Raw genomic sequence first — 19,958 nt, 5'->3', positions numbered from 1 at the left:
AATCTTGTCTGCTATGGCATACGGGGTCGTGGTAGGGGGCTTGAAAAATATCCTGAAGTTTTGGATCGGAAAATTAAGACTTCCAGGCAAGTACCATTATGTAGTCTTCCTCACAGGAGAGAAATTATTACTGCAATAGCTTCTGTGCCACAGGCTATTAAATGATGTCACTAACTGTTCCAGTCATCAAATTGTTTTCTGCTTTATCATTTAATTCTATGTTTGTTAGTCTGGCACAGACGAAGAGAAAGTAATATTATTACTTACCTCCCCTCTCAACTGGGATTTATCCTCCATGTTGAAATCTACATCACCACTATTAATGATTATACCAATACAGAGCTAAGTATAGTCAACTCAGAATTTCCCTTATATGGGTACTCTACCTTAAAGACAATCGAGAGTAAATTGTAACCATTCAACCAACCTGATTATTTCTAGGGATACAGAGTTCATTTCCTATTTTTCCCTACCCTATTCTTGTATGTGCAAACTCTGGCCCCTGAAAATTCATTCAGGAGTTAAAGTTACATGACGTTGGAATGGTATTCAAATGTAGACTACAGAAGACCTCAAATTCAAATGATTGAGTAAATTCAAAGGCGATTACAAAAAATCTGGAGTCTAAAATGCCAGAGGGAGATCTATGCAGTCACCATATCCGACTCACTTACAGGGCAAGGAAAAAAAGGATTTCGTAAAATTTTTCTAAAGATGCAAATGAAGAGTGAACATACTTTTAAAAAAATGTGTTATGAGCTGTCTCTTCAATGTGATTTTATTAAGATACTGAACTACTGTTGTGTATAGGGATGATAATTACACCAAAGAAATCCAAAAAGAAAGAAACATGATTTGGGAACTTTAAAAATATCACAGAAAATATTGCAATGTTTTGTGTTATATATTCTTTTTCTACACTGAAGTCAATAATCCAGAACTGTTGTTTTAAACCTGTCCTACACTACTACACTTTCAAAAAAGAAATGTTTCTATTAATATGTGATTAGACAATATAAACTTTCCCATTTGCAGACTCTGTAATACATTTTAATAGATGTAAATTTGACTAAAAAATGAGAATTCATGTTTTTAAAAAATTCATGTTGTTTTTAAAAACCTTTCATCAAAAATTATTTGAAGCAGAGAAATTTAAAACTATTTGAAATGTGTGGGTGTCCTCAGGCTTAAAAATGCATGTACATAATTTTTTTCTGTTAAGTAACCAATTATTCTGCTTTAAAGAAAGAGTCAGTGAAGAGGCTCAAATAATAGCTCAGTTCATTTCACATAATTAAAAATAACCATATTTTACAACATATATAGGCTTAGTTAAATTTCAAGCATTATCTAAAACCTTATTCCCAGCTATTGTCATAGCAAATTGGACTCTGTTTACTCCTACAAATATTCACCATGTTGATAATGAGAAAGGGACATTACAAAGGTAAATATTAGGTGCCACAGTTCACACTACCCTTTAAAAATAGAAATATGGAGGTGCAGCCAACACTAGAAGTCACCCAATGCCATCACTCATGAGTACTTAAGTAGGCACTTTCATGTGACATTAGCCCTTCTCTGTGGTTTAAATTCCATAGGATGATTACAGGAGAAGGGAGCCTCTCAGCAAGCCAGATTGCTGCTTTCATCCCAGTTAGATTGCTGCTTTCATCCCCTCATTTCATAATAATCCACTATAATGAATTCACAGTAAAGATTCATAATAGATGCATAGCAGCTGCCTTTTCAAACTCAAAAACTCTACTTTAAAAAAAAATTCTGCCCTATTAGAGATGACAGAATTATGTATTTATAAAATATCACAAAACTGATTTATGGTTTGTATTAACAAAATAACAACCAATCTCTTGCCAAATATTTCTACTCCTAAGATTTCAACTAAAATATATATTTTTAAAAGGGGCAGAAAAGCCCTGAATCTGTGACTCTGATTCATTTAACATCAACTGATTTAAATATGAAATTATGAGACACATTTGTTGTTCATGAGATCTTCTGTTGTCTCAATATTTCATATGATCATGATTATTTATTTTTGCCCATATAAAGCTAATTATAGTTTCATGCTGACAGCTACAGAAAATAATTGATGTTACCTTTAAAGCTTTAAAAAAGGTCTGAATTTTGATAATTCATCCTGGGATCAATTTCTACAAGGAAATGTATTATGTCTGAAGATTTTGAGACATTGTGATTTATAGAAATTATTATTTTTCTCAGTAATTTTTCTCTAAAAATCATATAGATTATTGAATAGAATCGATAGAGGTAAGACAAGTTCCTAATCTTAAATCACTGATCTCTTTGTATTATCTTCTTAAAAAAGATTCAAAAATATGTTTCCAATGAATATATTGTGTCACGATTATCACATTCATAAAGGTGACAACACTGCTTAGTCGCATACTTGGTTGCCATGGTTATACAGAAAATAACTGTAGATAGTCACACACCAACATGTTGATAGAGACAGTTTCTGGGTTGTTAATCTTTGCTTTCTATATTATCTCTCATTTGTTTGTTCGTTTCTAAATTGAAAATGTATAACACAAAAAATAAAAACTGTAAGCTTATCTAGTCATCTGCATATTAAAATAGCCTAACAAAACTAGTTTAGAGATTTTGATACACCCTCTAACGAACGTGAAAAAAGTAAATATATAGCAAGCCCCTTCAGACTTTCCACTAACTGTAAAGTCTTAGCCTGGGAGATGAATAAAACATAAAACGCTACTAATTCACTTGAAAATGGAAAACTAACTAAGACACTGAAAATAATTATATCAAAAATGTGACTCATAAAGGATGAAGAATATGTTTAGTTTTCATACTATCCAAACTTTCCTATGTTATACTTTGCACCTCTGTTGCACAAAGAATTCAGAATTTTGTGCTGGCAAACAAACATTTCAGGATTTACCATTTTTAGATTTTGCTGTAATATTTTTTAAGTGAATGTAAAACAACAACAGAAAAGAATGTTGTTCTAGTGATAAAAAATGTGTCTCGTAAACTTTGTATAATTGAGATAATGATTGCAATCATCAGGTATGTCAAATGTGAAAATCATTAGGTGCGAAAAAACTTCAGTCATAAGATTTAAGCTTGTCAAATACGGATTTAAATGCGAATTAAAAGAACAAAATTAAAGCACAGGAATGAAAGCCTGGCTATATCATCAAACATCCTCAAAGGTGAGGTATAATTAGGTAAATTATAATATTTTTAGTCTTCTCAGTAAAGAATGTTCTTTGTATAACGTGAAAATATATTTTTCTGACATATTTAAACTTCCATTACATTTGCAAATAGGCTCAAGGAAATACTGCTATATAAGTGTGTTGAGAATGAAATTACCCCACTACTGCCTTGCAAGTTATGTATTTGTTTGTCAATTTTGTAAGAGAAAAAAACTAAGGAGACTTACTCAAGATGTACAGCAATGGACAGAATTACAGATCAAGTCCCTGTCTTTCTGATTCCAAAAGTCAGACGTCAGACTGTTTCCATTTCCATTATACCATTCTTATTTATTTGTTTATTTATTTATGTTGATACGGAGTCTTGCTCCGTCACCCAGGCTAGAGAGCAGTGGCGCGATCTCGGCTCACGGCAAGCTCTGCCTCCGGGGTTTGCGCCATTCTCCTGCCTCAGCCTCCCGAGTAGCTGGGACTACAGGCACCTGCCACCACGACCGGCTAATTTTTTGTATTTTTAGTAGAGACGGGGTTTCACCATGTTAGCCAGGATGGTCTCGATCTCCTCACCTCGTGATCCGCCCGCCTCAGCCTCCCAAAGTGCTGGGATTACAGGCGTGAGCTACCGCACCTGGCCCCATTATACCATTCATTATTCAAATCAAACAAATAAAAATTGTTGAAGATACAAATTTTCAATATCTAGTCAATTTCAAGAAGAATCAATGAAATTACTAGTAAACACGTGGAATATCAAATCTGAAGGAATCTTGGAAGTTATCTAATCCATACATCTCATTTAGTGACTAAAGTATTGAAAGAGTTATCTGAAAGATCAAAAGATATAAAGAAGGGGGGTAATATTTTACTATCGATCTGGTATCTCAATAGTAACTGCTTGAGTTTCCTCCAACATGAAGGTGTAATTGGAATGCAGTGTACTTTCAAGTCTTCATTTCTTTCTCTTTTACTTGTTTCTGTCTTTTGCTTCCAGGGAATGAAGCATCTGTTGCCAATTAGGCTCATCAGCACTCTACCATGGAGTCCCTGCTGATCCACTCACTCTTGTTAGTGGATCAGCAGGGGCATATGGTTGCTTGGGATGGGATTTTAACCTCCACCCTGCCAGGGTCCATGCAGGAACCATTCACCCCACCGCAGTGATCTGTAAGACTAAGTACATATGCACATCAAGGTTCTGAGGCCATGGTAACCAGTGGGTAAGGAAGTCATTAAGAACACAGAGTAGTACTTGGAACTTCTGCACATTTTCATGGCTGCCAGCTGACAGATGCAAATACTGTTTTCTAAACACCACCTACAGCTACTAGGAGTCAACAGGATATAGTATTTCATCAGGAAGTAGTATTTCGGATCAAGACAGAAAATACCGTTTAGTTTACACTTTTAGGAATATTTGAGAAGAAACCTTTTGCTATGTATTTTGATTTTTTGTTACATCTCCTCTATACAACATTTAAACATTCTCCTACATTAATATTTAGGTTTGCACGTTATGGGATAGATATCTTTCTAATTTCTCAACACTCTGTGGTTCATATATCATATGATAAATAGTACATACATTTGTAAAGTCCACATAAATTTTTTCAATTCAATTCTAGATTATTTAACTAGTTTATGAACATTTGCATATGTATATATTTTAATTGACATAAAAGGGAGTATAAAATTGACTAAATCTTATCCAGTCACATGTGACAACACTATAATTACTATCAGCATTTTCATTGTAATAAATTTTTTAAATTATCTTTTTTCTGTATAATTCTGTCTTTGACATTCAGAGTGAGTTACAACCTTGAGCTGTATTATAACATGGTATGTGCTTACAATGATCATCCAAATGAATACTAAATATTTGTTTGCATAGATATGTGTATTTGTACATGTGTATATACATTCATTTAAACTACTATTTGGGTTGAATACAGTTATATATAAAACTGATTTAATATGATATCTTAACAAAATATAAGAGCTTTTGAAAAAACAAAAATCAAGATATATTTTTTCATGCTAATGGCTTTCAGAAGTCTTCTGTTCTCCCATCACCTTTTAATAGTATAACTGAAGAACCTTCTGTAAACTCTCTCAAATCCTTTCAGAATGAAGCAGATAATAAATATGTATATAAGTATAATAATTTACATGGTTATTAGATTAAGTGGATACAAACCTGATTCTAAGAAGAAAAAGGATAGAATTTCATTTATGCTGAAAAATGTTTATCACTAAAAACAAATGTAGCCCTGATAAAGGAATCACTGTCAGAAAAAAAACTACTAAAACTATATTACCTTTTAGAATATTTGCCATTGTCTAAATGAGTAAAAATTCACTAAAGGTATACTGACGAGCCCATCAATATTTTGTCCAGTGAAAACTAAATATCTGATAGGCTCATAATGATGAGTTTGTATTAATGTAAGACAGCATAGGAAGTACATAAATCTAGTGAATTTAAATTCTAATATCTGTACTAAGTGTCTAAGCGTTCGAATACAACAACATTAATTTTTGAGAAAACTTTGGCTCTGTATTGGGCACATCTATTACCCACATGTAGGCAGATTTTCGACAGTTTCTTCATCATAACAGAAACCACTGTTGTCATGTTAGTATGTAGCTTTTAGAATAAATGAATAAATGGTATACCTCTAACCAATTTTATTGCAGGCCGAGACAGAAGAATTCAACAACGCAATGATTGACATTCACCACATGCTCTCTTTGATATTTGAGAGAACCCAACTAACAGATATGTTAAACTTCCATTTCTCAAAGCCTAAGCTAGATTTCTATATTATTACAGCTGGTCTATATTACCTTGCCTCCCCTAGAGTTATGCTTTTGCAGTTAAGACATAAAGTTATGTCTTCAGCTTTTCTTTCATTCTTTTTCACTAGAAACATCAACTTAAATTGTTCGTATCTTTTACAATCCTGCTGTCAAAGATATTTGGATATTAAATGATGTTATATTTCTTGAAGAATCAGCCATAGGATTGATTTCTCTTTAAGCTTAGTACTAGGAAAAAGTCTATCTCTGCAAATGAAATTGTACTTCTTTATTGTACAAGAATTATACATAGCTTTTTGGTGTGCTTTTTTGTTTTACTTTGGCTTCCAGGATTTTGAGAGCTAAATTCAATAATCAGTGAATGTAACAAACCTTCTGGGTTGCTGGTACAGTGATCTTTCTTCTATTTATGAAATAAGGTCCCTAACATTTCTGGGCCTACTACTCCTTTGAGGACATAATCAAAGTTATTAAGCCGCTGCCAAGACTAACGAGCACATACACAAAAAACTGAACATAAACTTTCAGGGATTTCAGTGATCTTAACCATAGGTTAAGCGCTCTTTTAAAATGACTTCTGATCCACCTTTTTGTTTTAACATCACAGGGCTATTGTTTAATCTTATAAGGTTATTTAGAACTTCCTTAGCAGAAAACAAGTTCTAAGTTATAAATTCAAACAATTTTAATATAAATAAAATAAATAGAAATAATAATACAGCAAAAATATTAAAATATCAATAATCATAAAATACACAATATCAATAACTTCTTAAAGGGTCATTAATCTCAAAATTAATAAATTTACCTCTTGTTTATACTATATTTTTTTCCTTCCTTCTGCTAAGGGTGGATATTGAAAAGGCAAGATTATACACAAAGACCAAATGTTTATAAAGTACATCCTAAATATTAGCAGTATATTTCTTTACATCCCCTTCAATCTTATTTCAAGCTACCAAGCCCTAGTTATGCCACATAATAGGTCCTAGATTTCTTGATTGTTCACTGAGAGCCTTGAAATCTATGGAATCCTAGAATCATTTTGAATCTCTATCCAGCATCAGGGCTCATGTTATGCTTTGTTAGTCCATCCAATACACTGAAATACTGAAAAGTCTCAGATAACTATTACCATCCTATATTTCTCAATTGGAAATGTTGTGGTAAGTTGATTTTCTAAAGGCAGCTCCTTGATATAAAGATTTTTCTTTTACAGAGTCCAATCCACATTCTTCAATTCACATTCTTAGGGATCATTTGAAAAACTATAATCTGTGTGTGTGTGTGTGTGTGTGTATGTTTTAAGATGGCAGACTAGGATGTCAGATACCAACTCCCCTCATAAGGAACATCAAAGTTACAGGTGAATGGTCATGATCCAAATGAAGAGCTGAAAGAAGAGAGCCAGGACCTATCAGAGAGCCCATGGGAAGAAGTGGGGGGCAGAAAAGCAGCAAGGATCTGGCAGAGATTGACTCTCAAGGAGCTCAGAACCCCATGAAAAGGGTAATAGGAGGGACTTCTCTACTCCCCTTAGCCCTACAACAATCTGATAACCTCCAAAATGTTGGGGAACCCCTCTACCCTGGTGACTCCAGGCAATGATGTTGATGGCAATTTGGGAAGTTCCTGGGGACAGAGATCCAGATAGCCAGCTCACATAGGTGCAGCTGCACTCCGTACAGGCCCAAACTGAGATGGTTGGTACCATACTGGTTGCACACCCATTGTGGGCCACTGCCCTGCCTGGGGAACCTCATCCTTTAAGTTGCTGCATCAACAGATCCCATACAAAGATAACCCGCTATGACTTTGACAACCATAGGGGACTGGTGGGTCCCTTGGAGAGTTAGCTGTGTTTCCCTGGAAAGCTAGTCCTCAGCACAGGCCAGCTCTAGGGGATATGGGAGCACATCCCAGCAAAGCCACCCTTGGGAAAAAGGAAATGTGGGCATAGCTCTGGCCACCGAAGAGGGCGGCACTATCAACCATGAACAGATGTGGTGAAGGGGTCATCTCCCATTTCCCCTGCCCTCTGTTGAAGATGTAGCAGAGGCTCTCACCACTGTGGGCCAGCACATGTGCACTTGGAGACAGCCTTTCCAGTGCTTTTCACCATGGCAGTACCCTCATTAAAAGTGAGCTGGCATTTCATGGGCTTCCAGGAAGGGTGGTGCCAATTGCCCCCTCCTTACACAGAGTAGCAATGTCCCAGCAACAGAGGGCAGACAAGCCACAGAGCTGTCTGCTCTGGACTGAGGAAAGAGGCTCTGCTCTTCCCCAAGCCCATATTGGTGGTAGCCACGAGAGGAAGATGATCCCTAGCTGGGGCCAGGAGCCAAAGGACAATGTCTATATGCACTGAAGGTCATAAGCCTTATGATGGGGACATGGTAGGAAAGCAGATTGCTTTCCTGCTTGCCCAGAATGAGGAGCTGGTGCCGACCCCCGCCACCATACCCTCCAGATCTCAGTACACCCCAACATAATCTCCCCTGCCTCCTCTGTCAGGACCAGAGCCTTCACTCACTGTGAAGCTACCAGAGAGCAAGCCAGTACTTACTGTTAATCTCCACTTAACTGGACAGAAGACTGAACTGCACCACCAAATAAAAAGCTTGCTGTTCAGAAGGGTGGTAGTGTATGAGATAGGCTTCCTGAAATCTCCACACTCTCAGCCCCATAGGAGATAGTGTGTTGGCTCACCTGTCCAATACATCACTACAACAAGTAGCATTTAAGAAAGCCATCACACAGGCTGGGTGCGGTGGCTCATGCCTGTAATCCCAGCACTTTAGAAGGCAGAGGCGGACGGATCATGAGGTCAGGAAATCGAGACCATCCTGGCTAACATGGTGAAACCCTGTCTCTACTAAAAATACAAAAAATTAGCCGGGCGTGGTGGCGGGCACCTGTAGTCCCAGCTACTCAGGAGGCTGAGGCAGGAGAATGGCGTGAATTCGGGAGGTGGAGCTTGCAGTGAGCCGAGATCATGCCACTGCACTCCAGCCTGGGTGAAAGAGCAAGACATCATCTCAAAAAAAAAAGAAAGCCATCACACAAAACCTATCCACAGCCAAGGAACCCATTACAGAGCCTTGATCCCCTGAAAGGACTGGAAAAACGAAGCCCAAAGATGATACACAACATACACTACAGTCATACCTTCAAAGGGAAAAATAATTAAAAAAAAAATCCCATTCAAATGATAGCAATTTTAAAAATAAGAAGTGACATCTCCTTCAGATGAAAGGTAATTAGCACAAAAAGTTCAGCAGTACAAGAAGATAGAGTGTTTTGACACTCCAATGGACCAGACTAGCTCCTAGCAATAGATGGTAACCAAAATGAAAATTCTAAAGTGACGGATAAATTCAGAATATGAATTGCAAGGAAATTCAATGAGATCCAAAAGAAATTTGGAAACCAACATAGAGAAACAAGAAAAACAATTCAGTATATAAAAGACAAACTAGTATACTTAAGGAAGAAAAAGAACTTCTGGCCTTGAAAAATTCACCTAAGAAATTTCAAAACACAGTTGAAAGCTTTAACAATAGATTAGACCAAGCAGAAGAAAGAACTTTGGCTACTGAAGATTTGTTTTTCAAATTAACCCAGTTAGACAAAAACAAATTAAAAAGACTTTTTGAATGAACGAAGCCTTTGAAAAATATGGGATCATATTAAATGACTAGATGTATGACTTACAGGCATTCTTGAGGAAGGAGAATAAAACATAAATAATTTGGAAAACATATTTGAGAGAATAATTCAAGAAAATTTCCCTAATCTTGCTAGAGAGGTAGATACCCAGATAAGAGACATTTAGAGAACATCTACAAGATACCATGCAAGATAAACCAAAGCATATCGTCATCAGACTATCCAAGTTGAACACTAAAGTAAAAAATCTTAACGGGCTATAGAAAAGGGTCAAATCATCTATAAAGATAAACCCATCAGACTAACACTTGACTTCTCAGCAGAAAACTTACAAGACAGAAGAGACTGGGGATGTATTTTTAGCTTTCTTAAAGAAAAAAGTGCTATTTAAGAATTTTATATCCTACCCAACTAACCTTCATAAATAGAAGAGAAATAAAATCATTCCCAGACAAGCAAATGCTAAGAAAATTCTTCACCACTAGACTGGCTCTACAAGAAATGCTCAAAGTAGTTCTAAACGCGGAAATGAAAGTAAGATAGTTGCTATCATAAAAACACACACACGTACAAGTTTCACAGATTCTATAAAGCAATTACATAATTAAGACTACAAAGCAACTAGCTAGCAACACTGTGACAAGAATAAAACCTCACATATCAATATTAATCTTGAATGTAAATGGCCTAAATGTTCCACTTAAAAAATAAAGTTTGTCAAACTGGATAAGGAAAAAAGACTCAACCATCTGCTGCAATAAAGAGACCCATCTATGAGAAATGACATCCACAGGCTTAAAGTAAAGGGGTAAAGAAAGAACTATTATGCAAATGGAAAACAAAAAAGAGCAGGGCTTGCTATTCTTGTATCAGATAAAACAGACTTTAAACCAACCAAATTAAAAAAAAAGACAAAGGACGGCATTATCTAATCATAAAGGAAGGAATTCAACAAGAAGACTTGACTATCCTAAACATGTATATACTGAATACTGCAGCACCCAAATGTATAAAACAAATAGTACTTAAGGAAACAGGTAGCCATACAAGAATAGTGGCAGACTTCAACAACCCACTGATGACCCTAGACAGATTACTTAGGCAAAAAACAAAGAAACTCTTGACTTAAACTGGAATATTGACCAAATAAATCTAATATATATCTACAGAACATTTGATCTAACAACTAAAGAATATACATTTTTCTCTTCTGTGCATTGAACATTCTCAAAATTGACCACATGTGATATGGTTTGGCTGTGTTCCCACCCAAAATCTCGTCTTGAATTCTAATCCCCATAAATTCCATAATCCCCACATGTCAAGGGAGAGACCAGATGGAGGTAATTGAATCATGGAGGCAGTTTCCCTCATGCTTTTCTCATGATAGTGAGTTCTTATGAGACCTGATGGTTTTATAAGTGTTTGGTAGTTCCTCCTGGTTTCATTCTCCTTCCTGCCACCTTGTAAAAAAGATGCCTTGCTTTCCCTTCTCCTTCCACCATGATTGTAAGTCTCCTGAGGCCTCCTCAGCCATGCTGAACTGTGAGTCAATTAAACCTCTTTCCTTTATAAATTACCCAGTCTCAGGTAGTTTTATATACCAGTATGAAAATTGACTGATACAGTACCCTTGGTCACAAAGTAAGTCTCAATGAATTCAAATAAATCAAATTTATATGAAATATCTTCTTGGGTCACAGTGGAATAAAGTTAGAAATCAATACCAAGAGAAAGTCTCAAAATCACACGAGTACATGGAAACTAAACAACTTGCTCCTAAATGGCCTTTGTGTAAACAACAAAAATAAGGCAGGAAATCAAACAAAAATTGAAACAATAATAGAGACACAACATATCAAGCAACCACTGAGATATGGCAAAAGTGGTAATAAGAGGAATGTTTATAGCTCTAAATGCTTACATTAAGATGACAGAAAGATCTCAAATTAACAACCTAATGTCATACCTCCGAAAAACAACAAATCAAACCCAAAGCTATCAGAAGAAAAGAAATAACAAAAATCAGAGCAGAACCAAATAAGATTGAGACCAAAAATGCATACGCAGGATCACCAAAATGAAAAATTGTTTTTTTGTAAAGATAAATAAAACTGATAGGCCACTAGTTAGACTGACCACGAAAACAGAAAATATAAGCACAATCAGAAATGATAAAGGTGACATTACAACTAATACCACAAAAATACAAAAGATCCTCACAGACTACTATAAACATCTCTATTTGCACAAATTAGAAAACCTGGAGGAAATGGATAAACTGGAAACATAAAACTTCCCAAGATTGAACCAGGAAGAAATTGAAACCCTGAATAGACTAGTAATGAGTTATGAAATTGAATTAGTAATAAAAAACCTACCATCAAAAAAAGTCCAGTACCAGGTGGATTCATAGCCAAGCTCTGCCAGATGTACAAAGAAGAGCTGGTATTGATCTTAGTGAAACTATTCTGCAAAAATTTGAGGAGGAGGGATTCCTCCCTAATACTTGGAGGAATTCTACCAAACCAATATTATCTTGACACCAAAATTCAACAAAGACACAATAACAAAAAAGAAAACAACAGGACAATAGCCCTGATTACTATACATGCAAAAATCCTCAACACAATACTAGCAAACTGAATCCAGCAGAATATCAAAAACATAATTCACCATGATCAAGTGGGTTTTAGTCCAAGGATGCAAGGATGGTGCCCTTTATGATGAAAACCCTCAACAAACTAGGCACTAAAGACCAATCTAGGACAAACCCACAGTCAATATATTGAACCAGCAAAAGTTGGAAGCACACCCCCTAAGAACTGGAACAAGACAAGGATGTCCATTCCCATCACTCCTATTCAACATAGTACTGGAAGTCCTAGCCAGATCTTTTAGGCAAGAGAAAGAAAAACAAAGGCATGCAAATTGGAAAATGAGAAAGTCAAATTATCTCTCTCTTTGCTGATGACATGATCTTAAACCTATAACAAACCTCAAAGCAATTGCAACAAAAATAAAAATAGGCAAAGGGACCTAATTAAAGTAAATAGCTCTGAGCAGCAAAAGAAATAATCAAATGAATAGACAACCTATAGAATGGGAGAAAATATTTGCAAACTATACATCCAACAAAGGCCTAATATCCAGAATCTATAAGGAATTTAAACCAACAAGCAAGAAAAAAACAAATATCCCCATTAAAAACAGGGAAAAGGACATGAACAGACATTTCTCAGAAGATGACATAGACATGACCAACATGTGAAAAAAATGCTCGTTATCAGTAGTATCAGAGAAATGCAAATTAAAACCACAATGAGATACTATCTCACACCAATCAGAAAGGCTATTACTAAAAGGTAAAAACAAAAAAAATAACATATGTTGACCAAGATATGGAGACAAGGGAACACTTATGTACCATTGGTGGGAATGTAAATTTGTTAAACTCCAATAAAAAATAGTAGGATGAATTCTCAAAAAACTAAAAATAGAACTACCATTTGACCCAGTAATGCCACTGTTGGGTATCTACTCAATGAAAAAGAAATCATTTTATGAAAAAGATACCTGCACTCATATGATTATCACAGCACTATTCATGATAACAAAGTTGTGGAATCGACCTGTATCCATCAACGGTGGATTGGATAAAGCAAATGTGGTATATATACACCATGGAACACTATGCAGCCATTAAACAGAATTAAATCATATCCTTTGCAGCAACATGAATGCAGCTGGAGGCCATTAACATTAAGAAAAATATCTCAGAAACAGAAAATCAAATACTACAGGTTTTCGCTTATATGTGGAATCTAAACAATGGTTATGGACAAAAAAATGAAAATAATAGACACGGGGCCAGGAGTGGTGGCTCATGCCTATAATCCCAGCACTTTGGGAGGCCAAGGCAGGCAGATTACCTGAGGTAAGGAGTTCGAGGCCAGCCTGACCAACATGGAAAAACACAAAAATCAGCCAGGTGTGCTGGTGCATGCCTGTAATCTCAACTACTCGGGAGGCTGAGGCGGGAGAATTGCTTGAACCTGGGAGGCAGAGGTTGTGTTGAGCCAGGATGGTGCCATTGCACTCCAGCCTGGGCAACAAAAGCAAAACACCACCTCAAATAAAAAAAAAAAGAAAAAAATGAAAAGAAAGAAAAGAAAATGATAGACACTGATAACTCCAAAAGGTGGGGAGGTTGGAAGCAAGGTGGTGAAGGTTGAGATATTATTTATTGGGTACTACGTTCACTATTTGGGTCGTGGGCTCACTGGAAGCCCAAACCTCAGCATTACATAATTTGCACATGTAACAAGCCTGTACCTGTATCCCCTGAAGCTAAATTAAAAAAAATGTAATTTGCCAGCTGGGACTTGAGAAAAATATATATTTTTTTTCTGTATATATGCAAGATGTGAAGAGCCAATAAGAGCACAAAATAGCTTTCTCCCTTGTTAATCTCTGCACATCCACTACAGAGAAAATAAACTAAACCCTTTGTATAAGTTTATTTTGTTTTGGCACAATTATTCTATCATCTTATTTGGTAGTGTTACTGTTCATATTCTTGAATACTATCTTAAACATTTGACATAAATCCAAAGTAGAGACTGATCATTCACTGGAGCTGCACTTGGCTCTTACCCACTGTGTTAGTTTCCCACGGCTGCTGTAACAAATGATTGCAGACTCCAAGGCTTAAAACAGCAGAAATTATTCTCTCACAGTTCTGGAGAATGGAAGTTCAAACTCAAGGAGTCTGTGGGGTTGGTTCTATCTGGAGGCACTGAGGGAGAATGTGTTCCCTGCCTGTCTCCTACCTTCTGGTGGATGACAGCAACCCTTGGAATCCTTTGACTTGGGGCCAAATAACTCCAGTCTCTGCCTCCACCTTCACGAGACCTTATCTGTCTTCATGTGTCTCAAATCTGCCTCTCCTTTTTTAATAAAGACACTAATGGCTGAATTTAGGGCCCACTCAAATTCACGATGATCTCATCTTGGAGTCCTCACCTTAATTACATCTATAAACACCCTTCTTTAAAATAAAGGCACACTCTTAGGCTCTGGGTGGACATGGATTTTGGGAAGACACTACTCAGTCTTCCACACCATCTTAGCAATTGCTTCTAAAATACTTCTGGTATCACCCGTCCTTTTCCTTTGTAATGCTGTTGCTGCTTCCATCAGACACTACTATAATCATGTCTTTTAAAATAGCCTTTGTGTTTTTACTTTTACATACTTTAAAACATTATTTTTTAAAGAAAAAACATTTATTCTTTTTCTTTTCACCAAAGCAAACAATACTGGTAGAAAACTTGAAAAACATGGAAAACCAAAAAAGAGAAAGGAAAGCCTACTTGTAATCTCACTCTCAGAGCCAAAATTTTTTTATATAGTCATGCAAAGGTTTTTTACTGGTTTATTCAAACATCCATATACATTTCTTACAAGTTAGAAATCATACTGGACATATTTCCCGCACATTTTATTTATCTTAAATATTATATTCCATTTTATAACAGGAATATATAGTTTTCTCACGTCAGAATTGGAGATTATAAACTTTAACAGACTAAAAGCAATCTTGCAACAGCTCCACTTCAGGAGCCTGACTGCTGAGACAGGATAACCCCAGAAGAAAAATTTTGTCCAGGGCACACCATCTTAATGCAGAAGTTAGAGACTTCAGAGGCATCCAGTCACAAAATCTATCACTCATGCTAAAGACTCACTATGTGAGTCTCAAAAGAGAGGGCTCTCAGAAAAGCCAACAAAAATATCTCAAAAGACACACACTGTGTGAACAACTGCCATAGAAAGAATACCTACTGAAAAATTCCAATCCAATAGCACCAGTATTCCCTTTATGCTTCAATACTCATTCCCAGCCAATCTGGGATGAATTAGAACCAGTCTAGCAAGTGGACAAAAGTAGATCAGATAATAACCCTTTAACCATTCTCAGTAGGAGGAGTGGGAGAACAGTAGGTTGAATTGATAAGAGAGGTAAAAAGTTTGACTTACATAAAACTAAATTTTTATTACATGTGAATGAGACGGTTGTACCACCACAATTGCTGACAAAGTGCTGAGATACACAAGAGATTTGCCAAAAATGGAAAGGAAAGGTACAATAGAAGTTAGCAAAACCATTAGGGAAGGAGATTTTTAAAACTATAGACTTCAAACTTCAGCTTGTTCAATGAACAGTTAAAATTGTTGTTCTATTGTTTATGCTCTTTCATACTTCCAGATGAATTCTAAAACTAATATGCCAAGTTTCAAAAAGTTCTAGTGTGATTTTCAATATTTTTCTTTACTTTTAGAGATTTTGTTTTAAAACTGCTACATACAGAATTAAATCATCTAAATTATGTTAACAGTTACCATAAAATAGTTATGCCTTGTACTTCACCTCTAACTTAACTTTTAAGTTAAGTGCTCCCCAGCTTTAGGACAGTATCATTGCTATAAATAGTACATCACCAAAGTTATATGGTATGTTCTTTCTGGTTGTTGGCTGATAAAATACTGTTATTTTAAAATAATTTAATATAGAGTATGGAAATATTTTTCTGAATAGAATTTATGCAGTGTTTCAACTAATATTTATTTTGTGCTTATTCTGAGAGAGTCATTGTGCAATAAGATTTCAATGATCTGAGGTGAATAAACTCCTACCCTTAAAAGGTCATAATTGAAAAAGGGAATAAAATATATAAACAAATACATGTGGCCAGGCACAGTGGCTGACGCCTGTAATCCCAGCACTTTGGGAGGCTGAGGCAGGTGGATCACGAGGTCAGAACATCGAGACCCTCCTGGCTAACACGGTGAAACCCTGTCTCTACTAAAAATACGAAAAATTAGCCAGGCATGGTGGCGGGCGCTTGTAGTCCCAGCTACTCGGGAGGCTGAAGCAGGAGAATGGCGTGAACCTGGGAGGCAGAGCTAGCAGTGAGCCGAGATGGTGCCACTGCACTCCAGCCTGGGTGACAGAGCAAGACTCCGCCTCAAAAAAAAAAAAAAAAAAAAAAAAAAAAAAAACAACCATGTAATAGAAAGGGAATAAATTGAATGCAATCAACATGAAAACGAGTTCCATGAGAGAGAAGAAAAGAGAGCAAATGATTTTGATGAGGGCAGTCTAGGTCTTTACAGAAAACCAGGCTCGTATGTACAGTGACTAAATTCATTTTTGAGGCTATCTAGATAGGCAACCTACAACTCAACAAGCTCAATAATTCTTACATTCTCTCTGCTACTGTGATGAAGAGGCATCCTAAAATTATAATTATTTAATTTTGAATTTATATATAGTCCCTAACATGTGGCATATTTCCTTAAGAAGCATTCCTTTTGCATTATCTGCTCATTCTCTGTTAGGTTAAACCTTCGTGTTCCATGATGCACCATCACTTTTGATATTTAGCTTGAGCCCAGATTAGCAGATAGAATAAATATTTCCTCCAACATAACTTGGTAAAATTAATAATTTTTGCATAGTTTCATCTGGTAAAATAAAGCATAGTGTATATTATTCCCAAAGCAGTGAAAATAAAACCTCTGTGTACCTCTGTGTTCTCAGATGGTATTAAGGATGCCAAAGCTACTTTTAAGGACGTGTATAACTAACAGCCTTTGAATACACACAGCTCAGAAACTCTGAAGATTCTGGTGTACTAGGAGAAACTGTTCTCAGACACAAAAACTGGTAAACTTCCTGAAAGTGGGCAATTTTTATTGGTGAGGAGTGTTAAAATGTTAAAAACATGACCTTAATATAGTGACATTTATCACCTTGGAAATTACATTTCAAAAAGTGACAATTTTTAGAAGTCACTTCTACCTCACTGTAAAGGGTAGAATTTTCTCAGTATAAGTAGAATCTGCATTTACAAAACACATAAATTAGAAGGTGATTATTTACACTACAAATGATTCACTGCAGGGTTCCTTTAAGACTCTACTAGTGATTTTAAGTAATTGTTTACCGTTCCTTAACTACTTCATAGAAAGGCTAGAGGGAGCAGACAGCCTTAATTCCAAAGATCAACAAGAAATAAAGAATAAAATATTTGGGAAATAGACACCTGAAGTATTGGGTATGAAACATCCTATATTTTAAGATAAGGAGCTAAAAGAAAAAATACCAGTGGCCCTATGTCTTCCAGCTAGTTACCTGCATGAGCAAAGCAAAAACTCAGCTTTTTGGGTTCTCTGTCTGAAAGTCCATTCATTAAACAAAAACCAGCTAGATATGGCTTAGTTTGCAAAAATGTGACCACCAAAAGACTGTTCAGTAAGATATCAACTGCAGAGTGAAGACTTTTCATTTATAACTATAAATCAAGAATTGTTGATTTTATCACATTCTTTATCAGATCAAAAGCTAGGAATAGAAGTTTGAGCAGAAAGAATACATAAATATTGTTTGACAGCTTGGCATTAAAGCACCTCTTCTAAAAAAAATTGAAATTAAAATGATTTGAGAAACTAAGGGATAGTCCAAGGGATGCAATAGTCTGTTTTCTAATTGATGCCTTGTGTTGCAAGTTGGACTCTCCAGGAAAAAAAACCTCAGATTGACTTTACTGCCCAGAATGTTTTAGGGAGTGCCCTTTAGATAGACTTGCAGACAAGTGGAAGAGGAAGTAAGAGCAGGTTGAGAAAGAAATGAAGCTACAATACAGGCAAGCCAAGAGCCTCAACCAAACATGTGTGAAACTGTGGGATTAAAATAGCCCATCAGAGTTATCTTGCCTTAGGCTAAAATGGTGGAAATATCTTTACCACCATCAGTCATTACATGTGGGCTAGCCTGGGAAGGGAATGGCCTTGATGAGAGGGGCTTGCAGTCACTGTTGGATCCTTGCAGGTGCTGATAGCTAAAGACTGAGCACCACCAGCAGCTGGGTCAACATACATTTCCTCAAAGAGGGATCTATTCAGTACATCTCCATGTCTATCATACCCTCAAATTCAGGATTTTCATGTATAATCTCTGAAGATAGCTAGGTACAAATATCTGCTTTGGTCATACTAGCAATATGAGTTTGGGCAATTCATCTAAGAAAATTGGGTCTCAATTTCCTCATCTTTAAACCAGAGAAAATAATGCTTACCTCATAAAGTTATCTAAGTTCCATGCATAGCCCACACATGGTGGTCAACCCACAGCCAACATTATACTGAATGAACAAAAGCTGGAAGCATTCCCCCTAAAAACAGGAACAAGACAAGGAAGTCCACTCTCACCACTCTTACTAAACGTAGTGTTGGAAGTCTTACCCAGAGCAATCATGCAAGAGAAAGAAAGAAAAAGCATCACATAAGAAAATAAGTCAAATTATCTGTCTTCACTGATGGTATGATTCTATGCACAGAAAACCCTAAAGATCCTCCAACTGATAAACAATTTAAAAGTTCCAGGATAAAGAGTCAGTGTGCAAAAATCAGTAGCATTTCTGTATACCAATAACATTCAAGCAGAGAGCCAAATCAAGAATACAATCCCATTTACAACAGCCACAAACAAAATACCTAATAATATATCTGGAAGTGAAAGATATCTACAAGGGGAACTACAAAACACTGATGAAAGAAATCAAACAACACAAACAATGGAAAAACATTACATGCTTATGGATAACAAGAATCAATGTTATGAAAATGGTCATACTACCCAAAGCAATCATAGATTCAATGCTCTTCTTATTAGACTACCAATGTTATTTTTCACAGAATTAAACAAATCTATTCTGAAATTCAATAGGTGCCCCAAAAAAAAGCCCAAATAGCCAAACCAATCCTAAGCAAAAAGAACAAAGCTGGAGACATCACATTACCCAATTTCAAACTATTTTGTAAGGCTATGGTACCAAAACAGCCTGGTACTGGTATTAAAGTAGACAAATAGACCAAAGGAATGGAATAGAGAAGCCAGAAATAAAGGGTCACAACTACATCCATCTGATCCTTGAGAAAGTTGACAAAAACAAGCAATGAGGGAAAGGACTTCCTGTTCAATAAATAGTGCTGGGAAAACTGGCTAGCCATGTGCAGAAGAACGGAACTGAACCCCTACCTTTCAGCATATACAAAAATTAACTCAAGATGGATTAAAAATTTAAATGTAACAACTCACAGTATAGGAATCCTAGAAGAAAATCAAGGAAATATCATCCTGGACATTGGCTTTAGGAAATAACTTAGGACCAATTCCTC

This window comes from Nomascus leucogenys, chromosome 21 (genome assembly GCF_006542625.1).
Source record: "Nomascus leucogenys isolate Asia chromosome 21, Asia_NLE_v1, whole genome shotgun sequence".
Taxonomy (NCBI): Eukaryota; Metazoa; Chordata; class Mammalia; order Primates; family Hylobatidae; genus Nomascus; species Nomascus leucogenys.
The sequence above is the reverse complement of the archived record's forward strand: the minus strand, read 5'-3'. Positions refer to the sequence as shown.